At 38.6% G+C, this 20,538-nt stretch overlaps 1 protein-coding gene across 1 annotated transcript in view; it reads left to right on the top strand.

The window, feature by feature from the left end:
- Positions 1-11,194: 11,194 nt before the first annotated feature.
- Positions 11,195-20,538, top strand: part of LOC124789300 (calmodulin-binding transcription activator 1) — a 1,803,646-nt gene continuing 1,794,302 nt past the window's right edge. The window contains exon 1 of the mRNA XM_047256611.1: positions 11,195-11,261. The gene's annotated coding sequence lies outside the window, so the exon portion shown is untranslated. The remainder of the gene's footprint in view (positions 11,262-20,538) is intronic.

Genomic DNA, 20,538 nt, shown 5'->3' with positions numbered 1-20,538 from the left:
GCTGCCAACACCAGAATACAAGGGGATATGCATTCAGTAGAGCCAACTGAAACCCTAGAATTACTGGCTTGTGGTTTGTTTGGCCCTCTTCCTGTTTCGAGAGGTGGTTGTACCCATGTTTTTGTTGTGGTGGATGGATTCAGTAAATATGTTAAATTATACCCAATTAAAAGAGCAAATGCAAAAACATTGGTTGAAAAGTTGGAAAGAGATTTCTTCGTGAACGTTGGCGTTCCGAAGAACTTGCTGTCAGACAATGGACCTCAATTTACTTCTGATAGATTTAAGGAATGTCTAGATAAGGCCGGCGTGAAACATCTGAAAATATCTGCGTATTTCCCCCAAGGAAATATGAGTGAACGTATTATGAGGGAATTGAATAGGCTTTGCAGAACTTATTGTGCTCGGAAACACTCAAGTTGGGCAGAGCACATTAAGTATTTTGAGAATGTAATTAACAACTTAAGACATGATGCAACTGGTTTTGCACCTTGTGAATTGATGTTTGGCCAAGAACCGCACAATGTGATTGCAGGTATGGTAGAATTCCCTATTCTAACGCAAATCTCCACAGACGAGAAGAAACTAAAGGCTAGGGCTAATATGAGAAAAAGAGCGTTGGAAAGGAAGAAGCGTCATGACGCAAAAGCTGTACCTACTAGCTTTGAAATAGGTCAATTAGTCCTTGTCAAAACCAAAGAAAAATCAAAGAAAATAAATGCAGAAACAAAGAAATTCATGTTCGTATACCAAGGACCTTTCAGGATAATAGGAAAACCACATGCCAATGCATATAGGCTGGAGTACCCAAAAAGTAAGAAGCTATTAGGTCTCAGGAACGTGATCGACCTAAAGAAATTCATAGGTAGTGAAAGAATGCTGTAGGGAGGAGGTTGTTCTTTAACCTCTACACAGTGTGGCAGCTGTGCAGTCCCAGCTGTGTGAGATCTTCTTTCCCTTTCAGGTCTCACTCAATCTTCATCTTTCCTATCCCCAAAAATTTCGACCTCTACTTTCCAACACAAAATTTTCCGGTATGATTATCACGTCAATAATAAACCAATGAATGCTGTAGGGAGGAGGTTGTTCTGTAACCTCTACACAGTGTGGCAGCTGTGCAGTCCCAGCTGTGTGAGATCTTCTTTCCCATTTCAGGTCTCACTCACTCTTCCTCTTTCCTATCCACTAAAATTTTCGACCTCTTCTTTCCAGACATGAAAATTTTCTGTCATGGCTATCAAGCCATGAGTTATGTAACCATTCTATCTACCGATTAGTGAAGAAAAATTACCTAATGTGACAAACCTAATAGTGACAAACAATAGAGAAGTATGACGTAATTAAGATATAAAATGTATTTGAGTAACAAGTATGTATAGTAGCCTGGTAATATAATAAGTACAAAGTGTTGTTTTATTGGAAATGGTCCACCAACAGTAATTTAAAAAGATATATGAATTCATGTACAAGCAGTATCTGAAGTGGTAGTGAAACCTAGTGTATGCATTAGAGCTAACTAATAAATAGTAAGAAGAGATTGCTTAGTGGTATGAAAAATATGCAGATAAGTTGTAAGATTGAACTCACCTGGTGTAGCAAGGAAAGGCAATGTAATAGAATTGAGCAGTGTTTGTGGTTGAGACGTGAAGGACACGTCCCTGAAGTATTTATAAGGTTGGAGCTGGCCATTATATTAGTGTAGTGTGTGACCGGATACACCTACATGTATTGAGGTTATGAGTTGGAGGCGTGAATGCGACCATAGGTACCCTTATGTTAGATGAGACAGAGCAGCTCATGGTGTCCTATAGGTTTAAGGAATTTAGCATTACGCTCGTCCATAATTACTTTATGCACTTTAGTGGTAGGTCTGAGAGAGACTACCTGAGGTTTCAGCGTCCGATCGAGTGGAAATGGATTGTCACGTGAGCAAACTAATCAGCTGCAGTACACTATGAATATGAAATAAATGTGCTTTCCTATGCTTTAAATTTAAATGGAGTGAGTATTACTTAAGTTCATACACTAGCAAAGTAAGTAAGTACATAATGGCAGACGTAAAACATTATTTTAGCTCCGCATAAATACACTTCAAAGTAAGTAAGTACGTAATTGCAGATGTGGAACTGACAAAAGCAGAGGACCAATAAGTGGATTTAATAGTCAACTAAACGTAGTGTGTTTTGAACACTCACAACTGTACTATTACCAAAAGTTACTCACATGTGCATGGAAGCTGAGAAAACAACCACTAATCATACTCATACTATCTCTAAGAATAAGGTAATCAAAGATGAGTTAGTTAAGTGCTTAAAATATAAATGTATCAGGAATGTACCGAGCATTGGTTCAGTGTTCTGGCCCAGAAATAATAAATTCAGATTAAATATGATTTATGATTATATGCCTTAGGAGGATAAATTTTCTCCAGTACGTGACTAACGGCGTTTTGAGCCATTTGTTTACCGATTTTATGACAGTTAAGTAACCGTGAGAGTAAAATTAAAAAGAAAAAATTCTGTTAACTTTGTTCCAGCAACATACTGAAGGATAAAATGTATATATCCCCATTTCATTGTGACCCTCCCTTGGATTTTAAGTGAACAGAGTCTGAGGCACTCTTTTTGTTTGTTCTACAGGACAAACCAGATAATGGCAGCCTGGTAGCTGCGTGAAAGCGTGGAGTGACTTGGACACAACTCACAGTGACCCCTCCCCTTTCCCCCATGTAATTTAGAGAGAAGTGAAGGACGCACACCATAGCAACTTCCCCTTCTCTACCCCTGTGAATGGAAGTGTAGGACGCCAGCCAAAGCGGCTACAACCACGTGTGTAAAAATTATTTGTGAACTTTTCTTTCAGGTTTAGAAAAGACTGCTAAGAGATAATTATCTGTTTATGTGTCATGTTATTTTCTTTGAATTTGTGTATGTAAAAATGTATTTAATGTATTTAATGGATCTAAGATTTTCATAATTTTTCAATTTGTATGTGTTTGTTTGTCTAAGGCAATATGTATGCCAAAATATTTCGTTGACTTTGCTTAAAATTTTGAGTAATGACATTGTTTAAAAAGGCAGTGAATATGCCTACAATTTAAATAATTAATGTAGGTAATCAGTTTTCTTTAATGTTTCTACAGATTTATATTTCAATTTTGATTTTTCATAGGGAGTTAAACTGTACCCTTGCTTCCCTTTTTGTAATTAAATTTTTTTTTCATTCATTAACATTCATAAACAAAAAATTTAAGTAGAGGGTGATGTAGGGAAGCAGCCTACTCACGCTGTTGTAAATTCACATCAGTTTCCATTATGTGCCAGCCAGTCTGCTGTAACTAGCTCTGACGTCATAAATGTTGCGCAATACCTTAAAAATCAAGCAAATGAACTAAAACTTTTCTAGCATGTCAGGAATATTACTAAATTAATGTGTGTTAAATATCAGTTCGATAACTTCAGCCATTTCCGAGATTTGGACGTTTTTCTGGAGAAATCATTGGCGCAACAGAAAAGAGCTAGAGACTTCAAAATTTATATTTAGATTCATATTTCATAATGATTTAATAAAAACAGTGCTTTGGATTTCACAAATTAAGACTTTAGTGGAAATTCATGATTTTCTGGTTTTCGTCTCAAAACTGAAGGAAGCAAGATAGATTAAGTAGATTAGTAAATAAGGCTAGGATGTTTAGATTTAAATAGGTTGGAGGTCCGCTATGATTATGAAGATGTGTAAAGTTTCTTTTTAATACCTATAAAATTATAGCGATAGCGGATCTCAAAAAGGACAGTTCAGAGCTCATCTGCTGCGTGCAGTGTATTTTAATTAATTCTCTCGCCCAAAGTATTTAACTTAGCCACGTCAAAATTTTATTATCAATACTTACCTGCGTGCTGAATGCACGTTTAAATTAAGAGCTTCTTCGGCCATCAGCCAAAGAAGCTATAAATTATTATGTAACTTGAAGTGGTGCGTTACTAGCCCAGCGGCTAGTCGGGAGAGCGGAGTTGATCAGGCGTTCCCTCAGCCGTCCGCACCGCGGCTTTATATGTAAGAACACTGCGCGAGGAAGCAAGGCCCCAGTTCTCTCCAGACGCTGAATGACACGCCATCTGTGTCGGTAGTCGCGTCGCATCAGTGTATCTGCTACAAACAGCCTCGGGTGCCGTATTAAGTTACTAGAGATACGCGGAACTATGAAAACATTATATGTGAAGTGTTAATTCTGGAATGATTTTCATTATCTAGCTTCAGTTTGCGTATTGTCGTAATTTTCACGTGCCGTCGCGGGACAGACATTCTACCAAATATTTAGCGTGGCGTTTGATGAAATATTTTCATCAAATTATGGCGAGCATTCTTTTTAACATTTGAGTCGGACATTTATAGTTGCATCAGCGTATTAGACTCTGGACTGTTCTGTTAGTTAGGTTGTAGGGATACTTGTGTTGTTTATCAGTGAATTTCAGAATATACTCAACTATTTTGGAAAACCGTTTTTGATTAGAAATCCCGGACAATCTCCTAATTCCTCAGAGCTATAAGCTGCAGCTATAAGAACATTCTCAGGTAAAGTGGGCACTAGGATATCTATTTACTGGCTCCAAGTTTTATTAAATCACTTTCTGGGGGCCACGAAGTAAATAGAGAGCCAGTGTTGAGAACGGCAAAAGACAGCATTAACAATATTCTAAAAGCTAGAAACTGAAATACAACACGCAAGCATATATCCAGCAATCAGATTTTAGTTTACTTCTTACAAACTTTTAACCGCCGCCCCACAGTACTTCCAGAAATATATGTAGCACTTGGGCAACACACATTTAGCAACACGTGAACAAACTGCTTCAGTGAAACAAAAGTAAATATAGCAAACATAATCATTTACAGACACTAGAAACTTGCACTGTTACCAACATATACAATGTATCATACGTATAATCGCTGGAAACAGAAAGTTCACAGTTCTTTTCGAAATAATATTGGTTTCTGTAACAGAAATAAAGGGGGCGTTGCGGCATATATGAAGGTAACTTTAATATATATATATATATATATATATATATATATATATATATATAGGTCATTTTTCTTTTGAAAACCTATAATGTATGTATCAATGTAATCAGGAAAGACTGTAGACTTAATAAAATCATTAAAAAATTCGATTTTTCCACCATTTATAAGTCCCTGTATCCTTAATAAGACAGCAATGGGGGAAATGATGATGAGCAGAGTCGTATCTCCAGCAGATGAAGAGCTTCCACTGACCGAAATCAAGATGGCGTTCGTTATAGTTGACGACGAGGCATTCTGCTTGCGAAAACAAAGTAATAGGCAACGCGACTCAATAAGATAGTTCCTGTATTTACCTGAAAAATGGCTCTGAGCACTATGGGACTTACCATCTGAGGTCATCAGTCCCCTAGAACTTAGAACTACTTAAACCTGACTAACCTAAGGACATCACACACATCCATGCCCGAGGCAGGATTCGAACCTGCGACCGTGGCGGTCGCGCGGTTCCAGACTGAAGCGCTTAGAACCGCCTGCATTTACCTGACAGTCAGAGTAAGACGTTAGTGGGAACTGAGGAATGGATGCTAATTTCATTTACAGGGTGTGCATAAAGTCCGGGTACACTGTCAATTATTTATTGCACAAGAACCAAACATTGTACAGATATCATACATCTGACATTTTGAAGAAAAACCCTGAAAGTTTTATTTTTTTCATGTATACCGCCACAGCGTAGTTTGGTAATTTGGCGATAGTCAGCGCTAGTTGCAAACAAGGTGAGTTCAGGTGCGGAGCGAGCTTTTTGTGTGCTAGAGATCGACAAAAACAAGTGTGCTACAGCTGTTCAATGGATGTTTAGAGCCAAGAACGGTAAGAAGCCACCAACATGGAAGGCTATTTACCACTGGCACAACAAATTCATTACGACGAGTTGCTTGTGCTCAGCAAAGATAAGCGGACGTCCCAGCGTGAATGATGTGAATGTGGAGCACCTACGAGAGACATTCATAAGGAGTCCAAAGAAATCGGTGCGTCGTGCATCACGGGAACTCGAAATGGCTCCAGTGACTCTCTGGAAAGTCCTGCAATAGAAGTTGTCTACGAAACCATTCAAATTGGAGATAATGCAGAAGCTCAATGACGACGACAAAGACAAGCGTTTTGAGTTTTGTTCGAAGTTACAACAATTGAATGAGGATGGGGATGGCATTTTTGATCTCTTAATTTATAGCGACGAAGCCACTTTTCACACTAATGGGAAAGTGAACTGGCATAACTGTCGCATCTGGAGTACAAAGCATCTACACGAATGCATTGAATCTGAGCGTGACTCCCTCAAGGTAAATATTTTTTGCGCCTTGTCACGTCGAAAACTGTATGGGCTTCTCTTCTTCGCCGAGAGCACAGTCACTGGATATTGCTACTTGGACATATTGCAGCAATGGCTGGTGCCTCAAATGCAATCGGACCCTCCGTCCATCTTTCAGTAGGATGCGGCTCCACACCGTTTTCAGCGTGAAGTTCGTGGGTACCTGAACACGGAGCGGCCCCATCGATGGATCGGTCGTGCTACAGAAGGGGACAGCTGTTTCATGAATTGGCCTCCCCAATCACCAGATCTCACTCCGTGTGACTTTTTTCTGTGGGGACACATTAAAGATCTGGTGTATGTACAGCCTCTACCACGTGATGTAGCAGAGCTCCGGGAGAAAATACGGGAAGCGACTGCCACAGTCGACGATGCCGTGCTGGGACGGGTATGCCAATAATTGGATTGCCTTATTGACGTCAAAAAAACTTTCAGAGTTTCATTAACCCATACAAAAATTCAAATGCGGTGTAAATATTAATCCAGACAAAAGTTCAAATGCTGTGAGCATCACAGTTCGCGAAACACTGAAATCTCTGTGCAGACACTTGGTACCTATCTTCATGCCTCCACGATCTCTAGAATCTTTCCGGAAAAGTGTATATTATGATTGATAATCATTTGAAAGTGGAGATCAGTTCAAAAAGAGTTTCATTAAACAAAATTCTAGTCACTGAATTTTTTTCTTGGAGTTCTACTGGTAACAGAAAATTGTGCATGCCTCAGTGTTTTTTTTATATAAAATATTATTTGGAAATGTGTGAATGTTTTACTAAACAATCACTGTACATTTAAAAATGCCCCAGATGTTCCTAAACAGGTCATACACACGAAAACAACATTTTTCACAGACGCCAGCAGCTTTGTTTACAAATGTGCTAGTCATGTTTTATATGCTATGCACGAAATTAATTACAGTTATGTGTTCTTACATGTTTTTGCCTTAATTCCACATAAACAACTATATGTGTTTTCTCCGTTGCCTAACATCTTTCAATTATAGTACCTCAACACAACTTCTCACAATATCGATACAGGAGAGAGCTGCTAAACTGTATCATTTTCGATATTTTATTTATTATTGCCTAAACAGTAAGCTACAAAATTGTTAAAACAGTGCCATCGTCAACTGCAAGATGTTCTTGGTGTGTTATTTATAGACTGGATATTCCGAGAAAAATAAACGTGACACTTGATTTTCTAAACTTCTGCAAGTGGTACAAATTAGGAAACTCAATGCACCAGTGGGAGCATAAATTGTACCATCCTCACAAACTATGTCCTTGAGCTTAAAGAAATGTATTAGTCTTAGTTTAAGAAAATGTTCCGTAACACTTCTTTGCAACACTATTTGCAGGCATTGCAGGCTTTTTCCCTCCTTTCTTTACCCCTGCAGGAATCCACGTTTTACATTTCATGTATCTGATCATTTCTTACACTCGATCTTCCTCATACAACTTGCCATACCATTCTCGGTTTTATTTTATCTTGTTTTATTCTTTACTGCTCCTCGGCTCACAGACTCCTTGGCTAGCCCTTGGAAGTTTTGTTTGGAGCTTTCGTCATGTCCTTCGCATTCACCAATATCTCACATTCACGCCTATAGCCCACTTTTTGCCTTCTATGACTTTTTGTGCACTGAAATTATGGTGCAATCCGTTTTTTTTTTTTTGTGCAATGTCGAACGCAAGTTTTCTCACGTTCGATATCCTTAAACTGAACATCATCTCTTCAAATGTAAGGGTATGATCTTCTAATTCGTTTTCAACTTCGTTGGAAAACACTTCACTGAGACCACAAATGTTTATATACCAGTTTGCATTTTCGTTTTTATTTTCAGCATGCCTCTTAATTGTTGGCTTTGTATGTGTGCGTTCATTTAATCCATGATCCCCTTTTAGACATATTGTTACAGCTAAATGATATTCGGCAGTGTTCCACTTTCCATAACGCATTTCTGTTGCCATAATTAAACACAAAATAATTGTTTGATTAATAATTTAGGATAAAGAACACGTTAGAAAATTTACCACATCATTTCTAAACATTGTATTGCACTAATAATGCTAAACACATATTTAAAGCTCACTATACGAGTAAGTTTCTCAAATTTAGCGGTACAATATCGGAAACTTATAGCGTTAGACCTACATTATAGGCAACGTCGCCATTTCCTCTTTGTCAGTTTCCTGCAACTGAATCACGACAAATACCGATTCATGACTGTTTGAAAACTAAGGTTATTTCACGCATATTCATTCATAAATAAAAGACACGTAGCCACTTACCTTATAATAGCAGTTCTCTTCACCACAAACGCAAAACCTTAGATGAAAACTACAACAAAATCAACGCTGTCCTCTGACGATCTCTTCCTCAACATACAGAGGTCATAGCTCCCATTAAGCCTCCAAAAAACACATAGTTCACGCTGACCTGGCGGTTAGTACAAAAGCTACGAAATTTATAGCAGTGTTACAAATTAGTACCCCGTGCAATATAGCCAGCTCTCCCCTACATATTTGCTTTACAGCTTTACGAAAGATGTATGTCTCCGTCACATTAGAGAGAAATAAGTGAATAGGTTTGCTTGCCTCACCCCAAAGAAAAATCTTTGGATATAATTGCTTTTCCCCCTCTTCCCCCCTCCCACCACCGCTCCACACACACAAACATTCACTAAAAATAGCTGAAACGCTACTATGTGTCAGCGTCGATGATGCGAACTACGATTACCACTAATAGCAACTATTGTGTCGTGGTAGTTTCATAGGCCAAGGATACTTTCACTTTCCAGTCAAATGATAAAACTGCTTTCGATCAGGTTGTCAACCGTATGACCCCTGGACCAAGAAAACTTATTTGTTCCTCGATCAGCCATCCAAAAAGACTATTCGCTTTCGATAAATGTTTTCTATATGGTCACTCATCAGTGTGTCAGTTAATATTATGCAGCAATAAGTACCAATGAACTATGGATTCTCATCGAAACAGCCTGGGAAGCAATACCGCAGAAACGTGCCAGCTATACCTTTCAGTATCATGACGTTATTTCATCACGTTTAGCCTACACAAAATTCAAGACGAGCAAAACATTGGATTCATATTCGGATAAGTATAGGAAGATTGACATCCCGTCCGCCCACCCTAAAGGGGTCTTAAAACATTTCAGTAGCATCCTTGTCCATCTGAGTTAGTAGTCCGTAAAAATAGTTAAATTCTGACTCTCCTTCCTTTCGCAAATTAGAGATTTTGGGCAGTGACCTCGTTTGTAACGCAATCGTTTACTAGCATTACTAACTATCCATTACGAGTGAAAATTTCATTCCAGATCCCTCTCTTTCACTGCCATCCTGAAACGATTTCTTAATGGGAATGCATCATTTTTAGTTATAGTGTTCATAAATAATACTTATCTTGCCTAATTGAGCATCTTAATTTCAGGCGGATCGAAAATCTCTTAATACTAGACAGAGACGTGAAAAAATGGGGTAGACGTATACATTCTGCAGAGTACTCCATCTATCGTTAGAGAACTGATGTATAGGCAAATGCTTTCAGAGAACTGATATATAGCAAATGTTTTCGGAAATCAGTAACAATGTGAAACCGAAAGATAGTCCTTCCATCTTGTAAATTCAAGCGGTGTTGACGTTATTGTTTTGTAGCGTATATACATCAGAAACTCAGATGACTAGATGTCATCATACTTCCCATCGCTTTGCTGAGCCGGGAGTTGTAATCACTTGTCTTTGGCAGTGTTCATAGCTTTACCTTCCGGTATTTGCTCTGGCGATATCGTATATCTATCCAGATATGCGTAAATTATTCCTTTAACAAATTACAACAAAGTATGTAAAATGTGTGTAAGCTGTTGTAAACTATGTCGAAGCAGTACCTTTCACTGAAGCAAGTAGCGTATTTTTAAATAATAAAAGTAACACACCAGAAAGGTATAAAAAGATAAAAGTAAACTGGCGTCTGCCCATGCTGCAGGAGGAGTGAAGCTTTTGTTCGTCGAGGCACTAGAACGGAGAGAATGGTTTAGCGTAGCGTTCCAGCTGCCGTTTTTCCCCAGGGAAAGATCCCCGGTACGGAATTCGATAGCAGGAGGTGTGGACCTGGGGCCGCCGTGGAGAGACTGGAACGTAGAAAAATCCGTGCTTCCACTTGGGACTGAACCCCTGACATCCAAGGCCGGAGACTAGCACTCTACCCGCTAGGCCTCTATGGCCACTTCACCAAAAATGTGTCGTTTTATAAAATGAAATATTAGTTGGGGACACTTTTATCTACAACTGTCATATGACAAAACGGAGTTTGTGTCAGAATAAAGTTACAGGTGTGTTTAGCATGTACCCGAAAGAAATCTGCTGACATTCTTTAGAACGTAAATTAATTAATTTGATGAACACCTGCTAAAGTCTTTAAACTTCTAAGATTTTTTCAACAATTGTCAGAGGAATTGTAAGTACGGTTTCATTTTTTTTTTAAATAAATGGCAGACTGGTAGTGACCTCAAAACTATCAGGAATGATGCTCAATTTAAAGAACCCGCACGCCGTACCGAGAAAAGCGTCTGCTTGCGCATGCGCAGTGGACGAATGTTCGGTTTGTCAAGTCGAGAGCTTGCTAGCAAAGAATATGTGAAGTATTGTTTGTTAATGTTACTGGTCGCAATTCCTATGCACATTAGAAAACTTGTCTATCGAATGTTTGTTATATATTCTCTGTAAATAGTCTTTAACGGAGTGCAGAGGACAAGGATTGGTCTTCGAATGTCTCTTTGACAGTGCATTGTGGGAACTATTCCGGTGTATTCTGCAAGTATCTGTTGGTGCTACGATTTCATGGATTTAAAGAAATTTCGGTCAGTAAACAATCTCTTTCAATGACACCGTGGCAGTATTTTTACTCTGTTCGTTTGCACATTGTAGTAACCTGTGGCACTTTAAGTTTCTTACCATAGTGACGCTTTATAGTGAAACGTCATTGTTGTTCTGTAGCTGTGTTTGGTTACATCTCTGTAAATTTGTGTATTTTGGTTCATACCATCTGTTGATATCGCATGAAGGTGCTAGGTAATGGTATGTCCACTTTAATTATTCTTCAATTTGTTTGCTAGCGCCCGCGAAGACATGCTGTTTCGATGATCGAAACGCGATTCGATGTGGAGCAAGGTGTTATCTGCTGAAATACATATAACCTTGTCGTATAATATAATTTTGTTCGCTATCAGTTTCCGTAATTGTAATCTGAAGAGAGTTAATTGTGTTAGTCGTTCATTCGTTAGTATGAAACAGCGCGTGTAAAATGCTACGATATTCCAGTATCAAGTGAGCATGCGTAACCGTCTCATAACTGTTCACATTGCAAACATACTCGAACCTTGTATGTGTGACAAAACGCTAATGTGTATCAAACGTCATTTAATTACGTGTTCCATTAATGACTTTTTGTCATTGCAGTCTGAAAGTTTCAGCGTCTCGTTAGAATCTTTTTGTAGATAGCTGTGACCGCGCCTACTAATTTTTTGGCAGAAGTAATTCAGTTATGAGCGAACTATAATAAAGGTTTCACGTAATCGTTTTATATGTTAACTGCTTCAGCTACTTCTATGCGCCAATGGCAGTTGCCCAAATTCATTTACGTGCAAAAGTATGAAATGAAAGTAAGCCACACTGTGGCTGTATGTTTGACAGTTTCTTGAGTGACATCTATTCCGAAATTTCGGCATACATATTTTTAACATTTTATGTGTGAGAATTCAAAATTCAGTAGTTTGACTTGCATGATAATCCAGTTTGAATTTGCATCTGCTTGGTGCTCTCCAGCACATGTTTGCAACATCTAAAGCTTCTTAATCAGAAAATAATTCATGTCCTTTCTGATGGTTTCCTAAAATGTTGTAAGGAATCTCATCATCCAACGAAGTAGCCAGTTTCTGTTATTTTAATTCCAGTATTGGCCTGCGTAACAAGAAAAATTCTGAATGAGGTTAGAATACAGATTGCTGTTTTATAACACATGTAGGCTACATCAGAATTAATAATCATGTTAGAGATTGTGTTTTGGTGTTCTATGTTCCTGATGCTAAGACATTTTCGGCAATTTGGAAAAGATATATTTGTGCAGGTGGTCTGTCCGCGCTTCCCTAAACAATCCGTAATTAAAATCATATGCTACATACTTGCTTATCCTTAATGAGCCCCGTTTGCGGGACATAGATTTTCAGATTCCTGTTACACTTGCCATCAAATATATGCTGCTCGTAGATGGTAGGCCTTTATAATTTTATCAGTAAAGTTATTAACTTAGACATTTTTCCATAACATTTAAACCTAAGTATCGCCTAAGATCTAATCTAAAACTCCAGTTCTGTCTAACCTTGATTGAAAATTACTTTGGCAATGTTGAAACGTTATCAGAATTTGCCTGTAAACAATGCAATAGATACATAGTTTAAGTTGTTGGCCAACTTTCAGTGCAGCTGTCAATAACATTTCATCATTTGTCTGACATCATATTGCTTTTAGCTGCATACTGTTTTACAAACAGAACTACTGTGAATCTGTCACCTTTTTTATTTGCATGCTTAAGTTTTCTCAGTACTGGCCATGCGTTTTAGTGTCACTTTTGTTTACAAAAGGGAGAAAGTTGGTAGTTTTTCTTTGCTGGAGATGCTATTCCATTTACTGTATGATTTTTTTTCTGTTTTTCTTCCATTGTCTTTGAGTTTTAAACATACCCTTAACATTTGTGACAGTATTAGCTACTGGTCTTCATGTGTTCAGATACTGTTGTATTTCAGAAGCAACTTAAAAGTTCTGTCATGTTTATGAACACACAACCATTAGTTCGCATTATATGCAATTTACCATTGTTCAGGGATGCAGTGTACTTGTAGAGGATTTTGCCTTCCAAACTTTTTCTAATTAGTGTTCCACTTACGTTAGTCTAGCAAAATATTCGAGAGACGGTTTCTTTGTTTACACAACAATCATACTCCTTCCATTCATTATGATGTTGGGGTGGCAGAAAGATATTCAGATAAGAAATGGCAAGTCATTAATAATAAAGTCTTCTCAGGTTACTATTAATTTGTTGCTATCAAAAGTGTTTCTTAATTCTGTATCTGTCACAACAACAGAGCTGGTAGAAGAAATGTACCACTTATTTCATGCATTTTAGAGGCATTCTATGTGACTTTCTACTACTTCAGTATGCCATGTTTGACATGTGGTAATTTGGAAGGCACACCGATTCATTAAATTGTGAAAAATAATTTTATAAATGAAGACTTTAGTGTGTGGTATTAGCAGCACTAGCTGGAAGTACATTTATCCCAAGTCAACTGAACCTAAAACTAGATTAAACTCAGCCCGAACAGGCCATGAAGGCCAAACTGTACCAGTCAACTGAACCTACCAATATTAAATGTTGGCTTTGTCGCATAACATAATGATAATATTGTGTGTCACAGCATATGTGCACAAATAGTGAGAAAACGGAACACTGATAATGTTTCATCTGTATTTGATTTTGTAATATAGGTTGTGGTGACAAGGCTGATCAGTAACTAGGTCTGTAGTTTAGGTTAGGTTGAAAGGTGCCACTTTGGTTGTGAGTTAGTGAAGCAGTATTGATTGGATGCTTCAGTTAATCTCAGTATTTAGCAAGAGGAAAGGAGGAACAGAAAAAAACATTATTTTGTAAGTTAATGAAATGTATGGAACTATTATGTTGTACTGAATTTTTCCCTGGTTCAGTTAGATGAATGCGACAGTAGTTACTTCCTCTGTCACTGCTTAATGTGAGCTCTAACTGCTTAATGTGAGCTCTAACTAGTACCTTGTTCAGTATTACTTTAGAAACCAAAAAAGCTAGAATCAACTGATTTATTATTGAAAGCTCTGGGCATTACCATTCCAGTTATAAGCCTGTTGGCCTTCCCCTTTTTCTCCTCTGTTCAGATTTATTGGCAGTGGATTGTTTCGTAGGCAATGAAAAGATAGGCAATTTTACTTCGATCTTTTTTGAGCAGTATTTGCATACATATAGAATTTTTTGAAGGGAAACGTCTGATTTTAGTATCAGCTTCATTTCAATCACAACACTTACAGGCTCGAATATAGGGCATTTTTCAGTGGAATATTTCATGCTTACACCTACCTAAAAACAAAAATTAAAAATCCTCTTACATACATAGATATTCAGCCTATAGTTAGCACAGATCAAGCAGTGGAATCCATAATACGCAATCTTCAAGTGTGTCAGCAGACCAATGTAATGCTCTGTACACATTCATTGCAAAGACAGAGTTGGTGTGCACTAAACTGACTGATGTATACACTTGCATATAATACATAATTTCTTTCAGAGGTTTTTTTTTTTTCAGTTTCGAGTTGTCTTGTGTTGCTATTTTTTATGTGGAGAATTGATATTATGTACAATCCCTTGTAACTAGTGGATGTCACAAACTTCCTTAGCTTTCCTGCGTGGATTATGCAAGTTTACAAAATTATTGGTTGTGTTCACATTGTTGTTGAACAGAATAAAACACACAATTACCTCTGTCAATTCTGTTGGCTATGTTTATAAATTCAGTTGAACAAACACTATTCGAATGGTGATTGCTGTTTACCATCTTAAATATTAACTGCTATTCTTTTTTCACTCTCTTAGATGGCTGTTAAATTTTTGGAATAACTTTGCAGTACTAGATAATATAGTAGGTGAACAGAGATTAGTAGTCTGTCATTTTAAGGGCTCTCTAACTCTTTCACCTAAAGTTCTATCAACTCCAGGTGTTACTTTTCCACTAAAATCAGTGAGCAAGATGGCACAGTGTTAAAGGTACCGCACGTCTTTTCGAGGTACTGAGGCACGAAGTGCCAACTAACCGACCAGATTTTTGTTGTATATCGTGTCTCAAAATTACTTCCAGTAACTGCAACGTCATGGCTAGTTTTCATGCTTGTCCTGATTCATATAAGCTAGTGCTCTATTTCTAACAACTGTATTGTCAAAGGATGCGAAAATCTAATTTTTTATGTCTCCACTCACTGCACTGAAAAATTCTCTCTCTCTCTCTCTCTCTCTCTCTCTCTCTCTCTCTCTCTCTCTCTCTCTCCCTCTCCCTCTCCCTCTCTCCCCCTCCCCCTCCCCCCCAGTGATTAGTGTTGTGTTCAAATTTGTTTCCATGTTTCATAGTTTTCAGTATTAAAACTGTTTCCCCTTTACATTTTGTGACTGGTTTTGCCTATGAACTGTGATGCCATTCTTCATAATTAAGAAGTGCACTTAACAGTGAAGTAATTTATCATGGTACAGCAACTTTTACTTCACTTACTAGTTTTGCCAGTATGGTATAGGTTAAATAAACAAAACATTTTGTGGAAACCTAGTATCTGCTTGTTATCTTGTGCATTTTCTTCTACATGGAACTACTATACTTCCTATAAAAACAAACAATACATTCATGACCAGCATCAGGAACACACACATTTCAGTTGTGCGATTATCAGAATTAAGAAGTGTAAGCCTGTTTCACTTAAATCTTCTGGGCTGAGAGCACATGTCAATGTGTAGATCTGTTTAATAATGTTTTGTCCCCATCTGTAGGACACAGCTTCAGAGATGAATCAGCAACTTCATCAAAAGATCAAGAGGTCTCAAATTTATAGGTGGTTTATAAGCTGTACAGTGTTCCCTACCATTTGTCACATTTTGCCAAATGTGTGATTATCTGTTCCCCAAGACATCATCCTTTATTGAAAGTAATCAATTCTTACTATTGGGTGCAACAGCTCCTATATTTTAACTCCCAATTCTTTTCTTTTTCAATTATGGGATTGATTATAAATTGCTATTTCCTCTGTATATGAGGTTATTGATCTCACAGCATAAATTTTGCTCAAGCATGAAATTCAATGAATGATTGTTAAGGATACCAGGAAAATATTAAAGAATGCCTGAAAACTGCAAAAGATGTATGTCATCCACTGTTGACAGCTTGTATGTATTAAATTCTGTGTAGTTGTAGCCAACTACAAAAAGATATGTTAACAGTTAGCCAGTCAACAGTTAAGCATAAAAGCAACTTTGGTTTTAATAAACTGGTGAATTGGCTATAGCAAAATACTCTTTTTAAAGTATTGTAGAGAGGATCACTTATACGGATGTGCAATCGAAATTTGTAAACTTCTTGATAATTTTAACAGAAAAGAAGAGGGAGTTAAAAAAATATGGATGCGAACTTTGGATCGATAGAGTGATAGTTGATTATTTTCTATATGCATTTGCAAGGTTGACGAATTGCTAGGTTGAGTGTTTTCGTAATTCAGAAACGATTCCGGACCTTAATCATTATCAGTTTAAAAAAAAATCATCAGAATCATTTTACATTTCCTGAGTTACCTGAACCTCCTCGTACTGAAAGATCGTGAAACTTCTATGAACATAAAGAGGGAACTCAGTGAAATTCATGGACTGACAGATAATTTGCATTCCTGTTATTAAATTGCTTGTAACATTTTAAGTTCGAGTGAGTAAAAAAAGCGACTATTGAAATAGCACTTACAATTTTTTTTTTTAATTAGTTATTAAAATTCTAAAATTCTTATCAAACAAGATAGAATGTGTCGGGAAAATCTTTTATACTTGGTACTCCACAGCTAGTAAAAATGTGTTAAAAGGGCATCTTACTGTACACCATGAGTTGCCTGTAAAGTATTTAACTGGGAGACTGGTATTCAAGCACAGAGCCTATTGTCGTTGTCATTGGCATACATTGTGAACATCCATTTATATTTTGACTTAAAAAAAAAGAGTTTATAAATAACATGCTTGTCGTTTGACATGAGTGTATACAACATTTGCCATTGGTGATGGGCTATATGCTCAAATACTAGGCTTTACGATTAAATATATTACATGCAGCTCATGGTGTAGTAAGATGTCTTTCATCAAAACATGTTGGATGTATTAAACATGATGGAGGTATTTATCACTCCCTTATAGTGGACAGGCTGTCAGCATCGGGAGCGTTGATGCCTCCATAACAGAAATGGGTGCACAGGTAATGTGGTCTTAACATAGATCGCATCTCGATCCTTTTAAAAGCTCTGTTACTTCAAGGAAATAAAGTTCTGATTGTATGTCCTCAATTTCCATATTGATGTTAAAGACAGTATTATCTACTGCTTGCTTACTGTATTTCAAGAATAATATCATTGTTTCATTGTAAATATGATACGTTCGATCATTGCTCTATGGAAGACAAAAGTGTTATGCATTTGGTATTGTGTAAGTAAAGTAAAACTGCCCAAAACTAAGAGGTTTGTTTGATCACCATAGTGTTGTATTTGGCATTGGTGTGTTCAGGCAGTATATCATTTCTTAACTCCAAATTATGAACGAACAGCCCTTGCTAATTGTTGGGAGAGCTGCAATTTAACATAGACTCCAAAGTACGTTGTAGTTTGGAATTTTTCCTCTGTGAAAGTCATTGTCAGAGGTGAAAGTAGTATTAAACGGTAGAATAGACTGAAATGAACAGGGATTGAACCACAAACCTTTGTACTTGTAATCTGACGTCCTCATTTAGCCACTGAACTGCAACATTATTTCATAAGCTGTAGCTGAAAATGTGTACATAGATGAATGTTGAACTGAATGGAGACAGAGAAACGCAGGTTTTGTTCTGTATTTTGTTCCCTTTCCACATTATCCCTTTGCTTTTGTTTGACCTGCACTCTAGTGCATTTGTAGCATATTAATGCAATTATTGTGACAGGGTAGCAACGAACTCACACATCAGTTACAGTTCTTGACCCATTACTAGAGATCGTCAACAAGTGACAGATTTAACTTCAATCACAACGCCAACAGCTATCTTTATACTGTTAAAGCCTCTTTAGTGTGAACCTTGGTGTTAATTGGAATTTGCATCCGCAAATCCAAATATTCTGACAAATAATAGGAGTAGAGGAAAATAAAGAACTTACTTGCTTTGTTTTTGAGAATGATTATTTCCTTGATAGATTAGAGTGTGGCAATTCTTCTGGAAAACCTGGAATTCTCAGGTAATTAAATTTTACCTGGAAATATCAGGGAAATCTCAGGATACTCATAAAATCACAGGGACTTCTACATTTTAAAACTAGCTCTGAAATCGAATTTTATTGAGTTTTATAAATCTCAACTTTTAAAATACTTAATATTTCAAAGTGTGTTAATTGTATTAATATTATTATATATAAATTATCAGTGTTTAAAAATTGCAGTTAAACTACTGCTGGTGGCTGATACATAGCTCAGCTGAGAAGAAAGAAAAGTCTTTATTCTGTATGCTGTCCACAGCCCCCACCCTGCTCACCATTAATTTCCATTAATTTATCAGAATGTCTTGACACCATCTTCACCCTCACACCTGAAATCCTCAGGGATTTTGTGTTCTAGCTACCCTGTGTTAGCTTTACTTTCTCCCAATAAACTGAAATCAACCATTCACCTTTCCTACTACTGACCCCCCCAGGGGGTCCACAACTCTTTTGTGGATACGTGCGTGGCGAGCACGGGGCCCCGAGCCATTGCAGCCTTCTTTCTCTCTCGGGCTGCATTTCCTTTCCCTTCCCCTCCTTTCCCCTCCATACCCCTTTCCCCTCGCCCTCTCCTCTCCCTCTATTGGTGTCCTTGCTTATGTTGGCCCCCGCTATCCTCGTGGTTCTGTTGGTTTTACACTCCGGCTTTGTTGCGTAATCATCTCCTCCTTTTGGCATTCCTTGGTCCCCTCTGGGGTTTGACCTCCATTCCAAAATTTCTCTTCCGTAGTGTGAGCCATTTGGGGAAGAGCACCTTACCTAGTGTCTCCGACGTGTGCCCTCCTAGTACATTCCACCTTTTCTTTTACGTCGTTGTCTGATGCTAGGGTGCATAGCAGCCAGCCCGTGTGGTGGGGTCGCTATGTACCCTTTTGGTTGAGCCCCCTGAACACACAGGGATCACACTTCTGATACCTGAGCTGTGACCTCCTCATGCATGCCTTGGAGTGGTTGCTCGTCATCCTGGAGCATCGGAACTCCCGGCAATGGCCGCCGTGCCAGACGGCCCTTGCTGTGGCTGGGTGGCGCCCGTGAGGAGAGCCCCTGATTGGAGTGGGTGGTATCAGGGCGGACGCTATGCAGATGAAACGCATACGGGTCCAAAACTCTGGCCGCTCTTCTGCGGCCGTCTCTCTGCGTGGTACTGATTCCTCAAGTGCTGCTTCTCTTGCCCCTTCGGCCTTCCCTTCCGTGGCTACCCCCTGGGAGGAGGGTCAGGCCCGTCGTCTAGGGGCAAAACCTTTCCCCCGTTATCTAGTTTGCACCAGGACTGATGCAGATACTTTCACCAGTGTCAAACCTTTATTCTTTGTGGAACACATTGAAGACAAGTTCGGCGAAGTGGACTCCCTGAGCAAGATGCGGTCAGGTTCGTTGCTGATAAAAACTGCTTCGGCTGCCCAATCTGCGGCACTTCGTGCCTGTACCCATCTTGGCACAATACCCGTGTCCATTACCCCTCACCAGTCTCTAAATATGGTACAAGGTGTGATTTTTCACAGAGACCTCATCCTTCAAACTGATGAGGAACTTCGGGACAATCTCGGACGGCGGGGTGTTCACTTTGTTCGGCGTGTTCAGAAGGGCCCTAAAGATAATCGTATTGATACTGGTGCCTTTATCCTGGCCTTTGAAGGGGATACCCTTCCTGAGAAAGTTAAGATTATGGTCTATCGCTGTGATGTGAAGCCGTACATCCCACCTCCTATGCGGTGTTTTAAGTGCTTGCGTTTTGGCCACGTCTTCTCGCTGTTCCCAGGACCCTCTCTGTGGTGACTGTGGACGTCCACTCCATGAGGGGAGTCCCTGTGTTCCCCCTCCTGTATGTGTAAATTGTCATGGTAGTCATTCTCCACGTTCAGCAGATTGCCCAGTCTATAAGAAAGAAAAAAAGATACAGGAGTATAAGTCCCTTGATCGTTTAAGCTACACAGAGGCCCGTAAGAAATATGCACGATTGCACCCTGTGTCCATGACATCTAGTTACGCCTTGGTTACATCTTCATCCCTTCCTCCCCCTTCCTTACCCCCATCCCGGACCCC

The sequence above is a fragment of the Schistocerca piceifrons genome, chromosome 3 (assembly GCF_021461385.2).
Source record: "Schistocerca piceifrons isolate TAMUIC-IGC-003096 chromosome 3, iqSchPice1.1, whole genome shotgun sequence".
NCBI lineage: Eukaryota > Metazoa > Arthropoda > Insecta > Orthoptera > Acrididae > Schistocerca > Schistocerca piceifrons.
The sequence above is the reverse complement of the archived record's forward strand: the minus strand, read 5'-3'. Positions and strand labels throughout refer to the sequence as shown.